Source organism: Triticum aestivum, chromosome 3D, assembly GCF_018294505.1.
Source record: "Triticum aestivum cultivar Chinese Spring chromosome 3D, IWGSC CS RefSeq v2.1, whole genome shotgun sequence".
Lineage (NCBI taxonomy): Eukaryota > Viridiplantae > Streptophyta > Magnoliopsida > Poales > Poaceae > Triticum > Triticum aestivum.
The window spans coordinates 153,816,523-153,843,644 of record NC_057802.1 but is presented as its reverse complement, the minus strand read 5'-3'; the positions used below and the strand labels follow the sequence as shown (position 1 = coordinate 153,843,644).

Here is a 27,122-nt window from a genome sequence, read left to right as displayed (position 1 = left end):
CTCTGGTCCCTGGGACCCACTTGTCAATCACACGGTGGTGTCGAGCACTGCCGGTGTGACAAAGTGCCAAAAGGATTTCAAGCCTGAATTATTTTTGCTCGGCCATACTACTAAGAGAAAGGCATATTCCTACTTGCAATCTTGGATAGAAAGATTTGCATACTTCTCTCATTTTTCTTGCTTTTTGTATAACTTCCTTTGTAGAGGTGCAAGCAAAGACAGACAAAAAAACACATGCAGTACAATTGTATGGGACGGTATGGGAAGTCCCCTCCATCAACAGATCGGGTCCGATACGGCTCAGCAGGTGACACATGTGTTTTTTTGGAGACGTCGAGCAATGATTGTCGCCCTCAAGTGAAGTCGTCGGTGATGCGTGCCGGTGGATGCTACGCACGGCGTCTCATGCAGAGGGGTCAAGTCATGCCTGCTACCGGCCGGCAAGCACGGTGGCTCTGGCGGAGGTGTCATGTTTAGCCTGTTGCTGCTGGATCGAAGGTGGTGCGACAGTGGTGGGAGGCAGGCGGTATGGGATTTCTTTGTCTTCCGGTATCTTCTCCAGAGGTATCCGGTTATCGAGGAGTCGGTAGCCAGATATGGGATGTAAGGCTTCAATGACGAGTTTGTGCACTCCGGTGGAAACACAAGATCTATGACCTGGCTATGTCGATGTGTGCCTGCGTTGTGTCCTTACTGAAGATGGTGGATTGAAGCTTCACTTTGGGGATGAGAATACGGAGTTCAACCTTGGGTTGGACTCACCAACATTGTCGGCATCCTGGGAACGGGGGTCCCCAGACTTGCCTGCCTACGCCCCACGGCGTGGCTCCACTAACGGCCTGGTATGGCCCATCTTATTCAGCAAACACTCAAGGCCCTCGCGAGGGGCCAAGCCTTACGAGGCGGACGACACAAGACCTCCTCAGGGGCAGCCTCACTAGGCTGGCTCACGAGGAGCGGAGAGATCAAGGCGAGGGGCACCTCGTGAGGTTTCCGTGACGTGAGCCGTGACGACCAAGGCTAGGCGGGCGCCAGCGGGCGCAGAGTACTGGTTTCCTCTTTGGTGCTAAAGGAGCAGGCGCAGGCGAGGAGTCCCGAGGCATCAGGCAAAGGTTTCCATATCGGTGCAACGAGACCAACACCAGCAGGACGACGGGACAGAGGTCATCGTGGAGCCCACGACATCGTCACCACCGGAGCCTTTGGCAGGCGAAGACCACCTTTTGTCAGGATAGCTTGTACTAGCTGTCCCCCTTCAAATTGGCCGTTGTGGGATACCACCCCGCCTAAAAATTTGGGAAGAGGACCAGGGCCTCTATAAATAGGACTAGCCATCACCATAGGAGGTAACTCATCTTGGATCGGATCCATTCCATCCTCACACGCACCAGCTCACCAAGCTCAAGAACACCTCTCCTCAGGAGGTTGTTCTTCCCTTGTACTTGTTCATCCTCGGCCTACAAGGCAATCCACCACACCACACTGGAGTAGGGTATTACACCACATCGGTGGCCCGAACCAGTATAAACTCTTGTGTCCCTTGTTCCTCGGGTTCGGCGAGCTAGGCTTTGAGATCGCGGTGAGAGTGCGAGCTAGGGGGAGAGAGATCTTCGTGCGCACCCCAGAGTTCGAACCTCAAGGGTTTTGCCGGAACGCGTGATCCGACATTTGGCGCGCCAGGTAGGGGTGCGCCGAAGTTCGCCTCTCCGCCAGCACCGCCTCCCCGTTCAGTCCCCATGGTAGGCATTGCTCCTCCAACTGGGTCAACGGACGCCCATGACGGCGCCAGGGGCTCAGAGCCTTTACCCCCGCCTTGCGGCGGGTGTAGTGGCCGCCCAAGTTCAATCCGGAGATGCCACCACGCTATGACAGTGCAGCGGATCCGTCGGCCTTCCTGCTAGCATACGAGGAGGCCATCCTAGAAGATGGAGGCGACAACAAGGTCATGGCGAACTGGTTCCCCATGGCCCTCGCTGGCGCGCCGTGCGCCTGGCTGCTCAACCTGCCAGGATCCTCTGTGGCTTCTTGGGAAGTGCTGCGCGGCCTTTTCATCGCACGCTTCGCGGCACCGGCGCCTCTCGCCGTCGCGGCCCTTCTCGGCGGCTCGCAAGCACCACCCTCGGACCGCCACACCAAGCAGTTTTTTCGCCAGATCAGTGCCGCCTCTGTGCAGCAAGGAGCTCCTCCGGGATGGGCGGCGCCCAAGGCCGACCTCACCTTCAACTCAGGGGATCACCCCGTCACCACTGCCAGCTCGGGCGTGCTCCCAATGCTTTGCACGCCCACCATCTACAACGTAGTCATCACTAAGACCCTCATCGACGGCGGGGCTGGCCTTAATGTGCTCTCCGTGGAGGCTTTCGGCTTGCTGCGCCGGCAAAGAAGAAGCAGTTGTTCACTCAAGATCGGGCTGAAATGAAGCAAGTGCCGGTCGAGGAAGGTGGACCCTCAGGAGCCACCTTCACCATAGGCGCCAACCTCGACCCAGATCAAGAGGAGGCATTGGTGAAGTTCTTGCGTGCGAACAAGGAGATATTCGCCTGGTGGACCCCAGAGACCGACCTGGCGTTTCAAGACCTCAAGAGATACCTGACCAGCCCTCCGGTGATGGTCGCGCCTCGTCCCCTCGAGCCCCTGGTGCTTTACCTGGCCGCCACACCCCACTCTGCTAGCGCGACCTTAGTGTCGGTCCAGGAAGAGCGCCTGACCAAGAGCCCGCCGCGTAACACCACGCCCTCGTTAGGGACGGCGCAGAACCAAGACGGCACCACCGAAGCCACGATGGCATTGGCAGATGATCAGGCCTTGCAAGACGGTGCTCCCGGGCTCACGGAGGCCCAGACGAGCGGCCAGGCTCCTGAGGTCCCCTCACCTCAGGAGGCACCACAACCTCCGGAGGGCACAGGCTCCACCGACACTCCCGCCTTCGTCGAGCACCCAGTATACTTCGTCAGCATAGTGCTGCAGGACGCGAGAGCGCGGTATCCCATGCCGCAGAAGCTCCTGCTCGCGCTCTTGGTGGCCTCACGCAAGCTGTGCCATTACTTCCAAGGCCACCCGATCAAGGTCGTCTCAGCTTACCCACTGGAGAGGGTGCTCCGGAGCCCTAATGCCGCGGGAAGGGTCGTCGAGTGGAACATGGAACTTCAGGAATTTCAGCTCAAGTTCAGCACAACTAGGGTCATCAAAGGGGCCGCCCTCGCCGACTTCATGGCCGAATGGACCGACGCCCCGGAACCTGAAGTTGGCCAGAGCTGGTCACTCTCGCCAGGAAGTGAGGCACCAGATGGTTGGGCCATGTACTTCGATGGCGCCTTCGCACGCCAAGGTGCGGGGGCTGGAGCCGTGCTCATCTCGCCCACCCAAGACAAGCTCTACTACGCCGTGCAACTCTGCTTCCAGCGGGGCGAGAAGGTCTCCAACAACATTGCGGAGTACGAGGGGTTGATCGCCGGCCTCAAGGCAGCGGCAGCCTTGGGAGTGAAGCGTCTCACCATCAAGGGCGACTCCCAGCTCCTCGTCAACTTCTCTAACAAGGTGTACGAACCAAGGGACGAGCACATGGAGGCGTACCTTGCGGAGGTGCGCAAGATGGAGAAGCAATTCTTGGGCCTGGAACTGCAGCATGTACCATGCGGCACCAACACGGAGGCCGATGAGATCGCTAAGAGGGCGTCAAGGCGCCAGCCCCAAGAACCCGGCGTCTTCGTGGAGCGACTCTTCAAGCCTTCAGTGTCCCTCGTGGCCGCGGATACCACGCCCTCTCGAGAGGAACTCCCCCAGCCACCGACCTCGGGAGCCCCCGCTTGCGGTCCGACCTCAAGAGCACGTCTGCTCCTGGCGCTCGAGCCTTAGGAGGGGTGCTGGACCAAGGAGTTCAAGGCGTACCTGGTGCAGGGGACGCTGCTGGAGAAAGAGGAGGATACGGAACGTGTGGCCCAACAAGCCACGGCATACTGCATCCAAGATGGCGAGCTTTACATAAAACGGCCGAATGATGTTTCCTTGCGATGCATCTCCAGGAAGCAAGGGGGCGAGCTGCTAGCTGACATACACGGCGGAGATTGCGGGCACCACTCATCATCGCGCACCCTGGTCGGCAAGGCGTTCCGCAGCGGGTTCTACTGGCCCACGGCACTCAACGACGCAGCCGAGCTAGTGAAATCCTGCGAGGCCTGCCAGTTCCACGCCAAGCAGATCTATCAGCCGGCTCAGGGCCTCCAGACTTGTGACGCCCGGATAATTAGCCTACAGTAATCCCCCGTTAATGATGCCACGTCACCTCTGTCACTGTAGTTAATCTCGAGTTAGTTCAAAAACCGATTCAAAATTCAAATTCAAAATCAAGTCAAACAATTAAAGTTTTCAAAAGTCAAAACTAAAATGTTCTCAATGTGACAAATAAATCGTGGATAATACTGGTGGAGAAACCACACTTTTATAAAATATTTAAATACTCTAAAATGAATAAAATGGTAACAAATACAATTAGTTAAATGCTTTAAAATAATAAACAATTTCAAAACTAAATTGTTATAAGTATTAAACTATTGTGGCAGTGACTTAATTTGTAGCATCTATTTAGATGCCACTTTGGTATTTTACTAAAACTAAGATAAATGGAAAATAAAAGAAAACAAAATTAGAAAAATAAATAAAAGTAGAGGAAAGTATCGTTTTCCCCCTGAAATTCTCTCTAATGGACCAATTTCCCCCTCATCTCTAATACCGGATCAATCACACCCTCAAATCTCTAAAACCAGATCAATCACCACCTAAAGTGGTTTCATACTTGATTTTGAGTGGTTTTGAACCATACCGTGCATTTTTCTTGGGTTGACCGTGCACTTCACGTCACAACAGTTGGATGGAGATGACCGCTTCAGTACACGCGCCCAGCTCGCCTCTGTGGCCGGCACGCTCGCCGCTCGTCGTCTTCTTGGTCTCCACCGGGCTGCAGCTGAAGTACTCCCGCCCGTGAAGCCGTTCGCTGCCGTGCTGCTGCTCAGGTCTGACCGCCCGCGCGGGAAACGCTTTGTGCGCCTCGCACCGCCCGGACCGGCGTCCCGCTTGGCTGCCGCAGGAGATGAGCCCCATCAACACCGCCGACGCGCGCATCTGCCCGCCCGCGATCACGCCCTGCTGTGCCAAGCCCGCATCCTCTTCCTCCCGCCGAGTGGCGACGGTGTTCGAGGCGGCGGCCACGCGGGCGTCGTTCTCGATGAGCGTCTCCAGCGTGTCGGGCCTGCTGGACGACGACGGCGGCGAGATCTCGTCGGCTCCGAGCTCGTCGTAGGCTGTTGCGGTGGAGACGGCTCGAGGCCCCGGTGCCGGCCGTGTTTCTCGCCGGTCTGCATGGCCGCGTCCGCCCCGGTGCCGATGCGCGCGGTTGCCACCCCGTACTGGCCGAGGTCGAAGGAGCTCCATTTCTTGCGCCGGTCGTGGGCCCTGCTAATGGCCCTGTAGGCATCTTCTTCTTGTTCCCGGCCTGGCAGCTGGAGGTGGAGGAGGACGAGGATGCGTCGGCGGAGGCGTCGCGCAAAATCAAGTACAGGGAGGAGGTGGAGCAGCTCGGGGCCCTTGAGCACGTACTCGACGCCGCTGGCGGGGTGCACGGGGTCCTCGGTGGTGAGGTCGTGCCAGACGTAGTCGGTCTTGTAACTCTGCTTGGAGGACCAGGAGTAGGCGTCCGCCATGCCGGTGCCTTGGAGCACGGTCAGCCTAGTCAGCGAGTCCAGTCAGCGAGAAGAGCATGGTCTAGGTCTAAACCACTCAACATCAAGTCCAAAACCACCTTGGGGGGAATTTGACCCGATTTTAAAGATTTGAGGGGCTGATTGATTCGGTATTAAAGTTAAGGGGGAATCGGTCCATCAGAAAGAATTTCAAGGGGAAAACGATACTTTACTCATAAAAGTAAAAGAAACCGAAGAGAGGAAAAGGACCCCCACCCTCACTGGGCCAGATGGCCCAGTTGGCCGGCCTAACTGGGCAAAGGCCCAACCGGCCACCCCCACTCCCCCATAACCCCCACCCACGGTTAAACCCTAACCCCCCGGTCACCCCACTTCCCCCACTCGCCTCCCCCGATCCAGATCGGGATCGGGGCGACCACGCCCCCGCCCCCGATGACCCCGCCGCCTGGATCGACCGCACCCGCCGCCGCCCGAGGACCTCGCCGGACCTCCTCGCCGGCCTGCCTCCTCCACGACGCGTCGTCTCCGCCTTCCTCCTCGAGCCCCGTTGCCCCGAACCCTACCCCCGCCGTGAGCCACGGTCTCCTCCTTCTTTCCCCGTCCTCATGAACACACCGCGCGCTCGCGCCCCCGGCCGCCGTCTCGCTCGCGTAAGCCACTGCCCCGCTGAGGGAGTCCTGGATCAGGGGGTCCTCGGACTGTCGGACTATATACTTTGGCCGGACTGTTGGACTATGAAGATACAAGATTGAAGACTTTGTCTCGTGTCCGGATGGGACTCTCCTTTGCGTGGAAGGCAAGCTTGGCAATTCAGATATGTAGATCTCCTCCCTTGTAACCGACTCTGTGTAACCCTAGCCCCCTCCAGTGTCTATATAAACCAGAGGGTTTAGTCCGTAGGACTAGAACAACAATCATAATTATAGGCTAGCTTCTAGGGTTTAGCCTCTACGATCTCGTGGTAGATCAACTCTTGTAATACTCATATCATCAAGATCAATCAAGCAGGAAGTAGGGTATTACCTCCGTCGAGAGGGCCCGAACTTGGGTAAACATTGTGTCCCCCACCTCCTGTTACCATCCGCCTTAGACGCACAGTTCGGGACCCCTTACCTGAGATCCGCCGGTTTTGACACCGACATTGGTGCTTTCATTGAGAGTTCCACTGTGCCGTCGCAATAAAGGCTTGATGGCTCCTTCGATCATCGACAACGATGCGATTCAGGGTGAGACTTTCCTCCCCGGACATATCTTCGTATTCGGCGGCTTCGTACTACGGGCCAACTCGCTTGGCCATCTGGAGCAGATCGAAAGCTACGCCCCTGGCCATCAGGTCAAGTTTGGAAGCTTGAACTATACTGCCGACATTCGCGGAGACTTGACGTTCGACGGATTCGAGCCCATGTCAGGTGCGCCGCACAGTCACGACGAGCATGACTTAGCTCTGCCGTCGGACAGTGTTCGGGAGATCACACCTGCGGCTACTCCGGCCCTTGACCCGGAGAAGATCGTGCCGTCCGAGGAAGGGTGGATAGACCCCGCCACGGAGGCCGCGCACTCGGCGGCGATAGAGCCGAATGCTGACTTCACCCCCTATGAGACCTATGCTGTCGGATACTTGGATTCGTCCCCGGCCACGGGCTCCGAACCACATGCGCCCGTGCCTATCGAATCTGATTGGGCACCGATCATGGAGTTTTCTTCCGCGGATATCTTTCAGCACTCACCCTTGGGCGACGTGCTAAATTCATTAAGGTCTCTCTCCGTGTCAGGAGACCCTTGGTCGAACTATGTCCGGCTGGAGTGGGAAGCGGACGACGAAGAAATTCGTTCCCCACCCACCACCCACTTAATAGCCACTGTCGACGACTTAACCGACATGCTCGATTTCGGCTCCGAAGACATCGACGGTATGGACGACGATGCAGGAGACGAACAAGAACCACCGCCCACAGGGCGCTGGACTGCCACCTCATCATATGATATATACATGGCGGACACCCCCAAAGAAGGCGATGGAGATAAGGCAACGGGGGATAATCCCTCCGAGAAGCAACCCAGGCACCGGCGTCAGCGGCGCCGCTCCAAGCCCCTGTTGGGAATCGTAGCATAATTTAAAATTTTCCTACGCTCACCAAGATGCATCTATGGAGTCTACTAGCAACGAGGGGAAAGGAGTGCATCTACATACCCTTGTAGATCGCGAGCGGAAGCGTTCCAATGAACGTGGATGACAGAGTCGTACTCGCCGTGATCCAAATCACCGATGACCGAGTGCCGAACGGACGGCACCTCCGCGTTCAACACACGTACGATGCAGCGACGTCTCCTCCTTCTTGATCCAGCAAGGGGGAAGGAGAGGTTGATGGAGATCCAGCAGCACGACGGCGTGGTGGTGGATGTAGCGGGTCTCCGGCAGGGCTTCGCCGAGCTTCTGCGAGAGAGAGAGAGAGGTGTTGCAGGGGAGGAGGGAGGCGCCCAAGGCTGTCTGTCGCTGCCCTCCCTCCCCCCCCCCCTTATATAGGCCCCTGGGGGGGTGCGCCAGCCCTGGGAGATGGGATCTCCAAGGGGGGCGGCGGCCAAGGGGGGAAGGGGTTGCCTTGCCCCCCAAGGCAAGGGGGAAGCTCCCCCCCTAGGGTTCCCAACCCTAGGCGCATGGGGGGAGGCCCAAGGGGGGCACCCCAGCCCACTAAGGGCTGGTTCCCTTCCACTTTCAGCCCACGGGGGCCTCCGGGATAGGTGGCCCCACCCGGTGGACCCCCGGGACCCTTTCGGTGGTCCCGGTACAATACCGGTAACCCCCGAAACTTTCCCGGTGGCCGAAACTTGACTTCCTATATATAATTCTTCACCTCCGGACCATTCCGGAACCTCTCGTGACGTCCGGGATCTCATCCGGGACTCCGAACAACTTTCGGGTTTCCGCATACATATATCCCTACAACCCTAGCGTCACCGGACCTTAAGTGTGTAGACCCTACGGGTTCGGGAGACATGCAGACATGACCGAGACGCCTCTCCGGTCAATAACCAACAGCGGGATCTGGATACCCATGTTGGCTCCCACATGTTCCACGATGATCTCATCGGATGAACCACGGTGTCGAGGATCCAATCAATCTGTATGCAATTCCCTTTGTCAATCGGTATGTTACTTGCCCGAGATTCGATCGTCGGTATCCCAATACCTTGTTCAATCTCGTTACCGGCAAGTCTCTTTACTCATACCGCAATGCATGATCCCGTGACTAACGCCTTAGTCACATTGAGCTCATTATGATGATGCATTACCGAGTGGGCCCAGAGATACCTCTCCGTCACACGGAGTGACAAATCCCAGTCTCGATCCGTGCCAACCCAACAGACACTTTCGGAGATACCCGTAATGCACCTTTATAGTCACCCAGTTACGTTGTGACGTTTGGCACACCCAAAGCACTCCTACGGTATCCGGGAGTTGCACGATCTCATGGTCTAAGGAAAAGATACTTGACATTGGAAAAGCTCTAGCAAACGAAACTACACGATCTTTTATGCTATGCTTAGGATTGGGTCTTGTCCATCACATCATTCTCCCAATGATGTGATCCCGTTATCAATGACATCCAATGTCCATAGTCAGGAAACCATGACTATCTGTTGATCAACGAGCTAGTCAACTAGAGGCTTACTAGGGACACGTTGTGGTCTATGTATTCACACATGTATTACGATTTCCGGACAATACAATTATAGCATGAACAATAGACAATTATCATGAACAAAGAAATATAATAATAACCATTTATTATTGCCTCTAGGGCATATTTCCAACAGTCTCCCACTTGCACTAGAGTCAATAATCTAGTTACATTGTGATGAATCGAACACCCATTGCGTCCTGGTGTTGATCATGTTTTGCCCTAGGGAGAGGTTTAGTCAACGGATCTGCTACATTCAGGTCCGTGTGTACTTTACAAATATCTATGTCTCCATTTTGAACACTTTCACGAATGGAGTTGAAGCGACGCTTGATATGCCTGGTCTTCCTGTGAAACCTAGGCTCCTTCGCAAGGGCAATAGCTCCAGTGTTGTCACAGAAGAGATTCATCGGGCCCGACGCATTGGGAATCACCCCTAGGTCGGTAATGAACTCCTTCATCCAGACTGCTTCCTGTGCTGCCTCCGAGGCTGCCATGTACTCCGCTTCACATGTAGATCCCGCCACGACGCTTTGCTTGCATCTGCACCAGCTTACTGCTCCTCCATTCAATATATACACGTATCCGGTCTGTGACTTCGAGTCATCCAGATCTGTGTCGAAGCTAGCGTCGACGTAACCCTTTACGACGAGCTCTTCGTCACCTCCATAAACGAGAAACATATCCTTAGTCCTCTTCAGGTACTTCAGGATATTCTTGACCGCTGTCCAGTGTTCCTTGCCGGGATTACTTTGGTACCTTCCTACCAAACTTACGGCAAGGTTTACATCAGGTCTGGTACACAGCATGGCATACATAATAGACCCTATGGCCGAGGCATAGGGGATGACACTCATCTCTTCTATATCTTCTGCCGTGGTCGGGCATTGAGCCGTGCTCAACTGCACACCTTGCAATACAGGAAATAACCCCTTCTTGGACTGATCCATACTGAACTTCTTCAATATCTTGTCAAGGTATGTACTTTGTGAAAGACCAATGAGGCGTCTTGATCTATCTCTATAGATCTTGATGCCTAATATATAAGCAGCTTCTCCAAGGTCCTTCATTGAAAAACACTTATTCAAATAGGCCTTTATACTTTCCAAGAATTATATATCATTTCCCATCAATAGTATGTCATCCACATATAATATGAGAAATGCTACAGAGCTCCCACTCACTTTCTTGTAAACACAGGCTTCTCCATAAGTCTGTGTAAACCCAAACACTTTGATCATCTCATCAAAGCGAATGTTCCAACTCCGAGATGCTTGCACCAGCCCATAGATTGAGCGCTGGAGCTTGCATACCTTGTTAGCATTCTTAGGATCGACAAAACCTTCCGGCTGCATCATATACAACTCTTCCTTAAGGAAGCCATTAAGGAATGCCGTTTTGACGTCCATCTGCCATATCTCATAATCATAGTATGCGGCAATTGCTAACATGATTCGGACGGACTTCAGCTTCGCTACGGGTGAGAAAGTCTCATCGTAGTCAACCCCTTGAACTTGTCGATAACCCTTAGCGACAAGTAGAGCTTTGTAGATGGTCACATTACCATCTGCGTCCGTCTTCTTCTTAAAGATCCATTTGTTTTCTATGGCTCGCCGCTCATCGGGCAAGTCAGTCAAAGTCCATACTTTGTTTTCATACATGGATTCTATCTCGGATTTCATGGCTTCTAGCCATTTGTCGGAATCCGGGCCCGCCATCGCTTCTTCATAGTTCGAAGGTTCACCGTTGTCTAACAACATGATTTCCAGGACAGGGTTGCCGTACCACTCTGGTGCGAAACGTGTCCTTGTGGACCTACGAAGTTCAGTAACTTGATCCGAATCTTCATGATCATCATCATTAACTTCCTCCCCAGTCGGTGTAGGCCCCACAGGAACATTTTCCCGCGCTGCGCTACTTTCCGGTTCGGAAGGGGTGACTATCAACTCATCAAGTTCCACTTTCCTCCCACTCAATTCTTTCGAGAGAAACTCCTTCTCCAGAAAGGACCCGTTCTTGGCAACGAAGATCTTGCCTTCGGATCTGAGGTAGAAGGTATACCCAATAGTTTCCTTAGGGTATCCTATGAAGACGCATTTTTCCGATTTGGGTTCGAGCTTTTCAGGTTGAAGTTTCTTGACATAAGCATCGCATCCCCAAACTTTTAGAAACGACAGCTTAGGTTTCTTCCCAAACCATAATTTGTACGGTGTCGTCTCAACGGATTTCGACGGAGCCCTATTAAAGTGAATGCGGCAGTCTCTAAAGCATAGCCCCAAAATGAGAGCGGTAAATCAGTAAGAGATATCATAGATCGCACCATATCCAATAGAGTGCGATTACGACGTTCGGACACACCATTTCTCTGAGGTGTTCCAGGCGGCGTGAGTTGTGAAACTATTCCACATTTCCTTAAGTGTGCACCAAACTCGTGACTTAAATATTCTCCACAACGATCTGATCGTAAGAATTTTATTTTTCTGTCACGTTGATTCTCAACTTCACTCTGAAATTCCTTGAACTTTTCAAAGGTTTCAGACTTGTGTTTCATTAGGTAGACATACCCATATCTACTTAAATCATCAGTGAGAGTGAGAACATAACGATACCCTCCTCGAGCCTCAACACTCATTGGACCACACACATCGGTATGTATGATTTCCAATAAGTTGGTTGCTCGCTCCATTGTTCCGGAGAACGGAGTCTTGGTCATCTTACCCATGAGGCATGGTTCGCACGTGTCAAATGATTCGTAATCAAGAGACTCCAAAAGTCCATCTGCATGGAGCTTCTTCATGCGCTTGACACCAATGTGACCAAGGCGGCAGTGCCACAAGTATGTGGGACTATCGTTATCAACTTTACATCTTTTGGTATTCACACTATGAACATGTGTAACATCACGTTCGAGATTCATCAAAAATAAACCATTGACCAGCGGGGCATGACCATAAAACATATCTCTCAAATAAATAGAACAACCATTATTCTCGGATTTAAATGAGTAGCCATCTCGAATTAAACAAGATCCAGATACAATGTTCATGCTCAAAGCTGGCACTAAATAACAATTATTGAGGTTTAAAACTAATCCCGTGGGTAGATGCAGAGGTAGCGTGCCGACGGCGATCACATCGACCTTGGAACCATTCCCGACGCGCATCGTCACCTCGTCCTTCGCCAGTCTCCGTTTATTCCGTAGTTCCTATTTTGAGTTACAAATATGAGCAACCGCACCGGTATCAAATACCCAGGAGCTACTACGAGTACTGATAAGGTACACATCAATTACATGTATATCACATATACCTTTGGTGTTGCCGGCCTTCTTCTTGTCCGCTAAGTATTTGGGGCAGTTCCGCTTCCAATGACCACTTCCCTTGCAATAAAAGCACTCAGTCTCGGGCTTGGGTCCGTTCTTCGACTTCTTCCCAGTAACTGGTTTACCGGGCGCGGCAACTACCTTGCCGTCCTTCTTGAAGTTCTTCTTACCCTTGCCCTTCTTGAACTTAGTGGTTTTACTCACCATCAACACTTGATGTTCTTTTCTGATCTCTACCTCAGCTGATTTCAGCATTGAATATACCTCAGGAATGGTCTTTTCCATCCCCTGCATATTGAAGTTCATCACAAAGCTCTTGTAGCTTGGTGGAAGCGACTGGAGGATTCTGTCAATGACCGCGTCATCCGGGAGATTGACTCCCAGCTGAGACAAGCGGTTATGCAACCCAGACATTCTGAGTATGTGCTCACTAACAGAACTATTTTCCTCCATTTTACAGCTGAAGAACTTGTCGGAGACATCATATCTCTCGACCCGGGCATGAGCTTGAAAAACCAGTTTCAGCTCCTCGAACATCTCATATGCTCCATGTTTCTCAAAACGTTTTTGGAGACCCGGTTCTAAGCTGTAAAGCATGCCGCACTGAACGAGGGAGTAATCATCAGCACGCTGCTGCCAAGCATTCATAACGTCTTGGTTTTCTGGGATTGGTGCTTCACCTAGCGGTGCTTCTAAGACATAATCTTTCTTGGCTACTATGAGGATGATCCTCAGGTTCCGGACCCAGTCCGTATAGTTGCTGCCATCATCTTTCAGCTTGGTTTTCTCTAGGAACACGTTGAAATTGAGGACAACGTTGGCCATTTGATCTACAAGACATAGTGTAAAGATTTTAGACTAAGTTCATGATAATTAAGTTCATCTAATCAAATTATATAATGAACTCCCACTCAGATAGACATCCCTCTAGTCATCTAAGTGAAACATGATCCGAGTTTAACTAGGCTGTGTCCGATCATCACGTGAGACGGACTAGTCAAGATCGGTGAACATCTCCATGTTGATCGTATCTTCTATACGACTCATGCTCGACCTTTCGGTCCTCCGTGTTCCGAGGCCATGTCTGTACATGCTAGGCTCGTCAAGTCAACCTAAGTGTATTGCGTGTGTTCCGAGGCCATGTCTGTACATGCTAGGCTCGTCAACACCCGTTGTATTCGAACGTTAGAATCTATCACACCCGATCATCACGTGGTGCTTCGAAACAACGAACCTTCGCAACGGTGCACAGTTAGGGTGAACACTTTCTTGAAATTATTATAAGGGATCATCCTACTTGCTACCGTCGTTCTAGGCAAATAAGATGCAAAAACATGATAAACATCACATGCAATCAAATAGTGACATGATATGGCCAATATCATCATGCTCGACCTTTGATCTCCATCTTCGGGGCACCATGATCATCTTCGTCACCGGCATGACACCATGATCTCCATCATCATGATCTCCATCATTGTGTCTTCATGAAGTCGTCACGCCAACGATTACTTCTACTTCTATGGCTAACGCGTTTAGCAATAAAGTAAAGTAATTTACATGGCGTTATTCAATGACACGCAGGTCATACAAAATAATAAAGACAACTCCTATGGCTCCTGCCGGTTGTCATACTCATCGACATGCAAGTCGTGATTCCTATTACAAGAATATGATCAATCTCATACATCACATATATCATTCATCACATCTTCTGGCCATATCACATCACATAGCACTTGCTGCAAAAACAAGTTAGACGTCCTCTAATTGTTGTTGCAAGTTTTTACGTGGTTTGTAGGTTTCTAGCAAGAACGTTTTCTTACCTACGTATGACCACAACGTGATTTGCCAATTTCTATTTACCCTTCATAAGGACCCTTTTCATCGAATCCGTTTCGACTAAAGTAGGAGAGACAGACACCCGCTAGCCACCTTATGCAACTAGTGCATGTCAGTCGGTGGAACCTGTCTCACGTAAGCGTACGTGTAAGGTCGGTCCGGGCCGCTTCATCCTACAATGCCGCCGAAACAAGAAACGACTAGTAGCGGCAAGAAGAATTGGCAACATCAACGCCCACAACTTCTTTGTGTTCTACTCGTGCATAGTAACTACGCATAGGCCTGGCTCTGATACCACTGTTGGGAATCGTAGCATAATTTAAAATTTTCCTACGCTCACCAAGATGCATCTATGGAGTCTACTAGCAACGAGGGGAAAGGAGTGGATCTACATACCCTTGTAGATCGCGAGCGGAAGCGTTCCAATGAACGTGGATGACGGAGTCGTACTCGCCGTGATCCAAATCACCGATGACCGAGTGCCGAACGGACGGCACCTCCGCGTTCAACACACGTACGGTGCAGCGACGTCTCCTCCTTTCTTGATCCAGCAAGGGGGGAGGAGAGGTTGATGGAGTTCCAACAGCACGACGGCGTGGTGGTGGATGTAGCGGCTCTCCGGCAGGGCTTCGTCGAGCTTCTGCGCGAGAGAGAGAGGTGTTGCAGGGGAGGAGGGAGGCGCCAAAGGCTGTAGTATGCTGCCCTCCCTCCCCCCCCTTTATATAGGCCCCCAAGGGGGGGTGCGCAGCCCTTGGAGATGGGATCTCCAAGGGGGGGGCGGCGGCCAAGGGGGAAGGGGTTGCCTTGCCCCCCAAGGCAAGGGGAAACTCCCCCCCCTAGGGTTCCCAACCCTAGGCGCATGGGGGGAGGCCCAAAGTGGCGCCCCAGCCCATTAGGGGCTGGTTCCCCTCCACTTTCAGCCCACGGGGCCCTCCGGGACAGGTGGCCCCACCCGGTGGACCCCCGGGACCCTTCCGGTGGTCCCGGTACAATACCGATAACCCCCGAAACTTTCCCGGTGGCCAAAACTGGACTTCCTATATATAATTCTTCACCTCTGGACCATTCCGGAACCTCTCGTGACGTCCGGGATCTCATCCGGGACTCCGAACAACTTTCGGGTTTCCGCATACATATATCTCTACAACCCTAGCGTCACCGGACCTTAAGTGTGTAGACCCTACAGGTTCGGGAGACATGCAGACATGACCGAGACGCCTCTCCGGTCAATAACCAACAGCGGGATCTGGATACCCATGTTGGCTCCCACATGTTCCACGATGATATCATCGGGTGAACCACGGTGTCGAGGATTCAATCAATCCGTATGCAATTCCCTTTGTCAATCGGTATGTTACTTGCCCGAGATTCGATCGTCGGTATCCCAATACCTTGTTCAATCTCGTTACCGGCAAGTCTCTTTACTCGTACCGCAATGCATGATCCCGTGACTAACGCCTTAGTCACATTGAGCTCATTATGATGATGCATTACCGAGTGGGCCCAGAGATACCTCTCCGTTTACACGGAGTGACAAATCCCAGTCTCGATCCGTGCCAACCCAACAGACACTTTCGGAGATACCCGTAATGCACCTTTATAGTCACCCAGTTACGTTGTGACGTTTGGCACACCCAAAGCACTCCTACGGTATCCGGGAGTTGCACGATCTCATGGTCCAAGGAAAAGATACTTGACATTGGAAAAGCTCTAGCAAACGAAACTACACGATCTTTTATGCTATGCTTAGGATTGGGTCTTGTCCATCACATCATTCTCCTAATGATGTGATCCCGTTATCAATGACATCCTATGTCCATAGTCAGGAAACCATGACTATCTGTTGATCAACGAGCTAGTCAACTAGAGGCTTACTAGGGACAGGTTGTGGTCTATGTATTCACACATGTATTACGATTTCCGGACAATACAATTATAGCATGAATAAAAGACTATTATCATGAACACAGAAATATAATAATAACCATTTATTATTGCCTCTAGGGCATATTTCCAACATTTCGGTCCTCCGTGTTCCGAGGCCATGTCTGTACATGCTAGGCTCGTCAAGTCAACCTAAGTGTATTGCGTGTGTTCCGAGGCCATGTCTGTACATGCTAGGCTCGTCAACACCCGTTGTATTCGAACGTTAGAATCTATCACACCCGATCATCACGTGGTGCTTCGAAACAACGAACCTTCGCAACGGTGCACAGTTAGGGTGAACACTTTCTTGAAATTATTATAAGGGATCATCTTACTTACTACCGTCGTTCTAAGCAAATAAGATGCAAAAACATGATAAACATCACATGCAATCAAATAGTGACATGATATGGCCAATATCATCATGCTCCTTTGATCTCCATCTTCGGGGCACCATGATCATCTTCGTCACCGGCATGACACCATGATCTCCATCATCATGATCTCCATCATTGTGTCTTCATGAAGTCGTCACGCCAATGATTACTTCTACTTGTATGGCTAACGCGTTTAGCAACAAAGTAAAGTAAATTACATGGCGTTATTCAATGACACGCAGGTCATGCAAAATAATAAAGACAACTCCTATGGCTCCTGCCGGTTGTCATACTCATCGACATGCAAGTCGTGATTCCTATTACAAGAATATGATCAATCTCATACATCACATATATCATTCATCACATCTTCTAGCCATATCACATCACATAGCACTTGCTGCAAAAACAAGTTAGACGTCCTCTAATTGTTGTTGCAAGTTTTTACGTGGTTTGTAGGTTTCTAGCAAGAACGTTTTCTTACCTACGTATGACCACAACGTGATTTGCCAATTTCTATTTACCCTTCATAAGGACCCTTTTCATCGAATCCGTTCCGACTAAAGTAGGAGAGACAGACACCCGCTAGCCACCTTATGCAACTAGTGCATGTCAGTCGGTGGAACCTGTCTCACGTAAGCGTACGTGTAAGGTCGGTCCGGGCCGCTTCATCCTACAATGCCGCCGAAACAAGAAACGACTAGTAGCGGCAAGAAGAATTGGCAAACTCAACGCCCACAACTGCTTTGTGTTCTACTCGTGCATAGTAACTACGCATAGGCCTGGCTCATGATGCCACTGTTGGAAATCGTAGCATAATTTAAAATTTTCCTACGCTCACCAAGATGCATCTATGGAGTCTACTAGCAACGAGGGGAAAGGAGTGCATCTACATACCCTTGTAGATCGCGAGCGGAAGCGTTCCAATGAACGTGGATGACGGAGTCGTACTCGCCGTGATCCAAATCACCGATGACCGAGTGCCGAACGGACGGCACCTCCGCGTTCAACACACGTACGGTGCAGCGACGTCTCCTCCTTCTTGATCCAGCAAGGGGGAAGGAGAGGTTGATGGAGATCCAGCGGCACGACGGCGTGGTGGTGGATGTAGCGAGTCTCCGACAGGGCTTCACCGAGCTTCTGCGAGAGAGAGAGAGGTGTTGCAGGGGAGGAGGGAGGCGCCCAAGGCTGTCTGTCGCTGCCCTCCCTCCCCCCCCCTTTATATAGGCCCCTGGGGGGGTGCGCCAGCCCTGGGAGTTGGGATCTCCAAGGGGGGGCGGCGGCCAAGGGGGGAAGGGGTTGCCTTGCCCCCCAAGGCAAGGGGGGAGCTCCCCCCTAGGGTTCCCAACCCTAGGCGCATGGGGGGAGGCCCAAGGGGGGCACCCCAGCCCACTAAGGGCTGGTTCCCTTCCACTTTCAGCCCACGGGGCCCTCCGGGATAGGTGGCCCCACCCGGTGGACCCCCGGGACCCTTTCGGTGGTCCCGGTACAATACCGGTAACCCCCGAAACTTTCCCGGTGGCCGAAACTTGACTTCCTATATATAATTCTTCACCTCCGGACTATTCCGGAACCTCTTGTGACGTCCGGGATCTCATCCGGGACTCCAAACAACTTTCGGGTTTCCGCATACATATATCTCTACAACCCTAGCGTCACCGGACCTTAAGTGTGTAGACCCTACGGGTTCGGGAGACATGCAGACATGACCGAGACGCCTCTCCGGTCAATAACCAACAACGGGATATGGATACCCATGTTGGCTCCCACATGTTCCACGATGATCTCATCGGATGAACCACGGTGTCGAGGATTCAATCAATCCGTATGCAATTCCCTTTGTCAATCGGTATGTTACTTGCCCGAGATTCGATCGTCGGTATCCCAATACCTTGTTCAATCTCATTACCGGCAAGTCTCTTTACTCGTACCGCAATGCATGATCCCGTGACTAACGCCTTAGTCACATTGAGCTCATTATGATGATGCATTACCGAGTGGGCCCAGAGATACCTCTCCGTCACACGGAGTGACAAATCCCAGTCTCGATCCGTGCCAACCCAACAGACACTTTCGGAGATACCCGTAATGCACCTTTATAGTCACCCAGTTACGTTGTGACGTTTGGCACACCCAAAGCACTCCTACGGTATCCGGGAGTTGCACGATCTCATGGTCTAAGGAAAAGATACTTGACATTGGAAAAGCTCTAGCAAACGAAACTACACGATCTTTTATGCTATGCTTAGGATTGGGTCTTGTCCATCACATCATTCTCCTAATGATGTGATCTCGTTATCAATGACATCCAATGTCCATAGTCAGGAAACCATGACTATCTGTTGATCAACGAGCTAGTCAACTAGAGGCTTACTAGGGACACGTTGTGGTCTATGTATTCACACATGTATTACGATTTCCGGACAATACAATTATAGCATGAACAATAGACAATTATCATGAACAAAGAAATATAATAATAACCATTTATTATTGCCTCTAGGGCATATTTCCAACAGCCCCGCCATAGCAAAAGCAGCGATACCGGCACAAGAGGCAATAACGCTGCAGATAATGCCGAAGACAAAGACAATCCCCTCCAGCCAGGCTTCGAGCAGGAGGACGGGCAAGCTAGCCCTAAGGAACAGGCAGCTGACGGAGAATCTGAGGATGACAATTACATGCCCCTCTCCGAAGACGAGGTGAGCCTCGGCGACGAAGAATTTATCGTGCCCGAGGATCCCGTCGAACAGGAGCGCTTTAAGCGCCGGCTTATAGCAACAGCAAAAAGCCTGGAGAAAAAGTAGCAGCAGCTTCAAGCTGACCAAGATCTGCTAGCAGATAGATGGACTGAGGTCCTGGCGGCCGAGGAATACGAACTCGAACGCCCAACCAAGAGTTACCCAAAGCGCAGGTTGCTACCCCAACTCGAGGAGGAAGCATTAAAACCTACATTACCAGCGTATGATGCGGCTGATCGGCCACCTCGTGGCCGGGACAGAGTGGCATATCAGCCCGAAGTTCAGCCCGCACCCCGCCGCCATTCAAACAAAAACACCAAGGCCCGGGGCAACACGCGGGACCTGCGAGACGTATTGGAAAACAAAGCAGGACATACAAGATCGATCTACAGATCACGGGGGCGCGCCCCAACGCGTGACGATGATCGTCACGCCGGATACACTAAAAGCAAATCCGGCCGGGCCGAATACAGCAGACAAGACTCGTATGAACTGCGTCGTGACATAGCCCAGCACAGAGGCGCCGCACACCCCCTATGCTTCACTGATGAAGTGATGGATCATGAATTCCCATAAGGGTTTAAACCCGTGAACATTGAATCATATGATGGTACTACAGACCCCGCGGTATGGATTGAAGACTTCTTCCTCCACATTAACATGGCCCGTGGGGACGATCTACACGCCATCAAGTATCTCCCACTAAAACTCAAAGGGCCAGCTCGGCATTGGCTGAATAGCCTGCCGACAAACTCCATCAGAAGTTGGGAGAACCTGGCAGACGCATTCCTGGACAATTTCCAGGGCACTTATGTGCGACCACTGGATGCTGATGATTTAAGTCACATAATACAACAGCCCGTAGAGTCAGCCAGGAAATTCTGGACTCGGTTCCTAACTAAAAAGAACCAAATTGTCGATTTTCCGGATGTCGAAGCCCTAGCGGCCTTTAAACATAACATCTGTGACGAGTGGCTCGCCCGACATCTCGGCCAGGAGAAGCCAAAATCCATGGCAGCCCTCACGACACTCATGACCCGCTTTTGCGCGGGTGAGGATAGCTGGTTGGCCCGTAGCAACGACACAGCAAGCAACCATGGCACATCAGAGGCCAGAGATAGCAACGGCAAACCCCGACGCAACAAAAACAAGCGCCGCAAATATGGTGAAAACACCGGAGATACGGCAGTTAATGCCGGATTTAGTGGCTCTAAGTCCGGTCAGCGGAAAGGGCCACTTAAAAATAATAATTCGGGTCCGTCCAATCTGGACCGGATACTCGACCGCCAATGCCAAATTCATGGCACCCCAGGAACGCCAGCCACCCATACCAACAGAGAATGCTGGGTCTTCAAACAAGCCGGCAGGGCAGGCGCCAAAAACAAAGATGGGGGGGTCCCAAGGCGATGATGGCGACGAAGAGCCCAGATCACCAAATACAGGAGGGCAAAAGAAATTTCCCCCGCAAATCCAAACGGTGAACGTGGTAAACAACACCCACATTCCCAATCCGGACCGGATGCACACCCTTAGGGATGCCGACTTAACGGAACTGGTCGTCCCACAATATAAACTAGGGCCGGTCACCTTCAACCGCACAGATCGTCTGGTTAATGCCAACCAGGGCAATCCAGCCGCACTAGTCCTCGACCCAATAATTGACGGGTTCCACCTCACACGAGTCCTTATGGACGGAGGCAGCAGTCTAAACCTGCTTTACTAGGACACAGTGCGCAAAATGGGCATTGATCATTAGGTGATCAAACCCACTAAAGCCACTTTCAGATGCATTATACCAGGTGTGGAAGCCAGCTCTATAGGCTCCATTGCCCTTGAGGTAGTCTTCGGATCACCAGACAATTACCGTACCGAAGAGTTAATCTTCGAAATCGTTCCTTTCCGCGGTGATTATCAGGCACTGCTTGGACGAACCGCGTTCGCTCGATTCAACGCGGTGCCACATTATGCCTACCGTAAGCTCAAGATGCCCGGTCCACGCAGCATCATCACGGTTAAGGGCAAGGCCGAACTTTCATTCGGCACCAACGAGTACACCGCTGCCTTAACAGCAGAAGCAACGAGCAGCACCTTGCAGCCGAACCTCGATTCGACGGCCAGGCTTCCGGACACCGCCAAAGGACTCCGAATTACTTTGCGGCAGGATAGCCTGGCTCGTCCAGAGCTCAAGTAAACACTCCGGCGAAGGCCAGGACAGGCCGCACACAGCGGCTCAACCGCTCTCCGGCACACAAACATTTCTTATATTTCCTTTGCAGGTTCACCTTTGCGCCGACCAGGACGGGCGATATGGAGGCAGCTCGAACGCGCAAGGTAATCCTTAGATATTCCCCGCGATGACCATCCGAATATACTCCGGATCCGCACACAACTTCTTCTCCCCTGGTCTCAGCAGGTTCCACAGTCATATTTCTTTTTTATCACATTACCTGTACTCATACGCATCGACGTACTATTCAAATACAACATGTGGATTTATATGACACTTTTCTGCTGTTATTTCTTATTAAAATTCTTTTGTCAAGTGGCATCCGTACACCGCAATATGCCTTTTAACATGCCAGGGGCTTCTTTTTACTCATAATACGGCAATAAAGTCCGAACACCTTCACGGAAGTTCGGCACCCCGAACCTATAGCATTATATGCATCAGCTCCGAATCATGTCTTGGGTCAATAGTTGGGTTTGCCCGGCTCCCATGTTTTGGTACCTTACGTTCCGCTATATCGGCTAAGGTAGCACTGGGAGAACTACTGCGATTGTGTCCCGGTTCTTCCGGACGAGCACCTCAGTAGAGAAAGCCGAAAACGGACTGTCATGATACGGCGAGAGCTGGTCAGCTGTTCGAGAGGTTGTAAAATCTTTAAGGATTTCTCCCGCATAATGCCATAACCAATGCAGCGTGCGATGGATCGGTTTTTCTTCCGATCAGGTGCTTATAGAGCCCCTCGTGCGGTCTTCCGAACACCAGGGGCTGCGCCTACCTTCCTAAAGCTCCTATGGCTAAGTGAGAGTGATAAAGCCCTATAGTCCGATTGCCTGGTTCGTTGTGCTGAACACCTCCTTCGAAGGACCCAAAACTGGGATAAAGAGTGATCAGGTTTATCCCGAACACCCCCGTACTTTTTACGTGGGGGCAGAAGCCGACAACTGGCCAACTCTCAGGATTAATATATAAAACGGCCGCGCAGGAGGATAAACTTTTATATAACAGGCAATAAATAATATAAATGACCTTGTTCAAACATTACAAAGGACAACATGATTTGCATTCATGGAAATATAATGTCCTTGGTGCATAGCTCCGCTGCAAGGTAGGATCCTTTCAGGACACTCTCATAATATAACTCGGGCTTGCGGTGCTCCTTCCCCTCTGGCGGTCCTTCGGTCATCAGCTTTTCAGCATCCATCTTCCCCCAGTGCACCTTTGCGCGGGCGAAGGCCATTCGCGCACCCTCTATACAGACCGACCGCTTGATGACGTCAAGTCGAGGGCAGGCACTCACAAGCCGCTTCACGAGCCCAAAGGAGCTGATTGGGATCGGCTCGGCGGGCCATAGCCGGATAATCAAATCCTTCATGGCTAGTTCCGCCGCCTTATGAAGTTCGATCAGCTGTTTCAGTTGATCGGCAAAGGGTACCGGATAATTCGGTGCCAAATAATGCGACCAGAAGAGCTTATCCACAGTGTTCCTTTCTTCGGCTCGGTAGAATTGGGCAGCATCCGATATGCTGCGGGGCAACTCCGCAAATACCCCTGGAGAAATCCGAATTCAAAATTATAAACATAATTTTCAACTCAAATACTTGCTTTATATGGAAAAAGCCTTACCTGCCGCGATCTTCCTCGCCTCTTGGATCTCCTGCAGGGCGCTTCGGGTTCCCCCCCGGGCATCGCTCGTGGCCTGATGAGCCTTGGTGAGTTCGGATTCCTTCTCCGTCAAACTCTGCTCCAAGGTCTCGCATTTCTTCACGGCCTCTTGAAGCTCCTGCTCAGCTTCAACAACCCTGGCCTCGTGCTTCTCACGAAGAGCCTTCTCTGTGGCTGCCTTTTTCTCGGCCTCGGCCACAGCCTTCTTAAGAGCCTCGACTTCGGTCATCATCCCTAGCGCAAATTATGAAACATATTTTATCATACTGAAAATTCGTTCGCAATAAACGCGAACAATCCTTGCGCATACCTTGTTTATCTCCCACCTGCATTTTCAACCGGCCAAGTTCTTCTTCGGCCCGCTCCAGACTTTGATTCAGTCCGGAGACCTCTGCAGTATGAGAGGCAGCAGCTGCTACATACGCCTGCATATAAGAGAGATAGATGTCATCAAGTGAGTCTTCCTGCGAACATAAATTTGATCCTATGTCTGGTTCTTTCTTTCACCGAACAGTGTATCAGGGGCTACTATCCATACCATGACACTCTTCGCAACCTCATAAAACATACCTCAAAACCTTTTATAAGGCTGATACAGGCTTCATTCAGTCCACTTTCAGCAGACTGAATCTTCTCAATCTCCGCACCCATAAGGGCACGGTGTTCATCGACGATGGAGGCGCTCTTCAGCGCCGCCAATAAAGCATCTGACACCTCTGGTTGGACAGAGGTTGCCGGTGGAACAGGAACGCCCCCTCCAGCCGAGGGAGGCCGCCTGCTTGATTCTGGAGCCGTATTGGTCTCCGGAATTGCATCCGGCTGGGAGCCAAATTCAAGATGGCCTCCGCCGTCAACTCCCATGGGAATCTTCTCCCCCATGTGTCCGACCCCTGAAGTTTGACCTCCAGGCGCCGCCTTCATGATCTTTTCCTCCCCTCCTTGGCCGGGGTCCTTCTGGGCCGAAGCCTCGGTGTTATCCACCTGTTTGGGGGAAGGGGCCTTCGAGGGGCGTCCCGCTCTCCATAGCATCCGAGCTCAGCAAATCCTCTGATGAGGATTGTTTGGTGCGGGACCTCACCGGACTACAGAAAATATGGCTCAGGTTAAAATATTATGCCATGATGAGTCTGGACGCATAAACGTATTCAGACTTTACATACTCACGAGTTCACCAGGGGCTGGGCCCTGGGATCCCACGCCGGGCCGCTGTCGGCGGCGGCAGTGGACTCTTCCGGAAGAGGAGCTTTTCCCCTTTTAGGCGACTCGGCCTCCAAGTCTGCGGAGGCCGTCCTCTTCTTTCTTCCCCCCGCGGGGGATTCATCTTCCTCCTCCTCCTCGTCCTCTTCGGAGGCGGAACGGGCATTGGAGCCTTCGGATATTGTGTCCGAAGTGCCGCGGCGACGAAGGCCGCCCCGGGTCTTTTTGGCCTCCTTCTCGGCCATCTTCTTCGGCACCTTGTAAGGCGCCGGGACCAGCATCTTCGTCAGAAGTGGGACGGCCGGTTCTTCGGGCAGCGGGGCCGGACAGTGGATCCGCTCCGCCTTCTTCGTCCGGCCCTAGGAGAGTTGTGGAAAACACATTAAGCATTTCCTTTGGGTTATGCTGCTAAAATGTATGATGACTTACCGAGCTTGCAGGGTGGGACAGTTGGTACCCACGGTCCTCGGCTGAGTCCGGCCATGATTTGCCGGACTTGAAAAGCACCTTCTGGATGTCTTTGTGCGAGGAGCCAAAGAGCTCTCGCAGGGTTTGGTGCTTGGCCGGATCGAATTCCCATAGATTGCAAGTCTGGTGTTGACAAGGCAGGATCCGGCAAACTAACATCAACTAGACTACATTGACAAGTTCGATGTTCTTGTCTTCCATATCTTTAACGCGCCTCTGGAGCACCGACAGTTCGTCGGACGAAGACCAGTTCAAGCCCTTCTTGACCCAGGATGTAAGCCGCAGAGGGGCTCCGGATCGAAACTCGGGAGTAGCGGCCCATTCCGTACCGCGCGGCTCGGTGATGTAAAACCACTGTTGTTGCCACTCCTTGACGGAATCGTTAAAGGTGCCTGTTGGCCATGTGACGTTGGGCATCTTGCTCGCCATAGCACCCCCGCACTCGGCGTGCCCGCCGCCCACTACCTTGGGATTCACATTAAAAATCTTCAGCCATAAGCCGAAATGTGGTGAGATGCGGAGAAAAGCCTCGCACACGACGATGAATGTCGAGATGTTGAGGAAGGAATTGGGGGATAGATCGTGAAGATCGATCCCGTAATAATACATGATGCCGCGAACGAACGGATGGAGGGGAAACCCTAGCCTGCGGACAAAGTGAGGGAGGAATACAACCCTCTCGTGGGGTTCCGGAGTAGGGACGATCTGCCCCACCGTCGGGAGACGGTGGCTGATTTTCTTGGCCAGGTACCCGGCCTCCTGAAGCTTTTTGATATCCTTCTCCCGGACGGTAGAGGCCATCCACTTGCCTCCTGCTCCGGATCCGGACATTTTCGGAAGGCCTTTGTGGGCGGAGAAGATGAACGCTTGGGCGTTAGAGCTCGAGCGAAGGGGAATGGATCGGGAAGAAGAAAGTGTGGGTGCGAAAGGGAGTCCTTATCACTTTATAAAGGCAGCAGGGATTCTGCGCCTCCCCACTTGCCTGGTAAACTCGCTTATTCCCCAAGCGTCGTGATTGATGGCACGGTTGGGTTACCCACACCCGTATTGATGAGAATCCCGTGATAAGGGGACACGATCTCTGCTTCGACAAGACGTGCCAATAAAACTGCCTCGCAACACGTGCAGTGGCAGGCTGGTTGAGACAAACGGTTCGAATAATGACCGGGTCGTGGCGTGATGTTACGCTATGAAACTTGTCAGCAGATTAGATTTGTGGAATATTATACTCTCTACGGTGGTATGTGGAATTTATTTTGCAGAGCCGGACACGATCCTTGTGTTCAAAATCTTCTATGGAGTATTCGGAGGAGGAACCCGCCTTGCAATGCAGAAGACAATCTGCGCGCCGGACTCATCGTATTTGAAGCCTGGTTCAGGGGCTACTGAGGGAGTCCTGGATTAGGGGGTCCTCGGACTGTCGGACTATATACTTTGGTCGGACTGTTGGACTATGAAGATACAAGATTGAAGACTTCGTCCCGTGTCCGGATGGGCTCTCCTTTGCGTGGAAGACAAGCTTGCAATTCGGATATGTAGATCTCCTCCCTTGTAACCGACTCTGTGTAACCCTAGCCCCCTCCGGTGTCTATATAAACCGGAGGGTTTAGTCTGTAGGACTAGAACAACAATCATAATCATAGGCTAGCTTCTAGGGTTTAGCCTCTACGATCTCGTGGTAGCTCAACTCTTGTAATACTCATATCATCAAGATCAATCAAGCAGGAAGTAGGGAATTACCTCCGTCGAGAGGGCCCGAACCTGGGTAAACATTGTGTCCCCCGCCTCCTGTTACCATCCGCCTTAGACGCACAGTTCGGGACCCCCTACCCGAGATCCGCCGGTTTTGACACCGACACCCGCCTCGCCATGCGCGCACATGTCGCCGCGACACCCTTCCCCGCGCCGCGCCTGGGCCGCAAGCCCCGCCCGTCCTGCTCCTTTGCCAGCCGCGCCGCACCCGGCGTCGCCCACGCCGCCCCGT

At 52.2% G+C, this 27,122-nt stretch overlaps 1 pseudogene; it reads right to left on the bottom strand.

Moving 5' to 3' along the window:
- Positions 1–4,854: 4,854 nt before the first annotated feature.
- Positions 4,855–27,122, bottom strand: part of LOC123076216 (protein SOSEKI 5-like) — a 39,849-nt pseudogene continuing 17,581 nt past the window's right edge.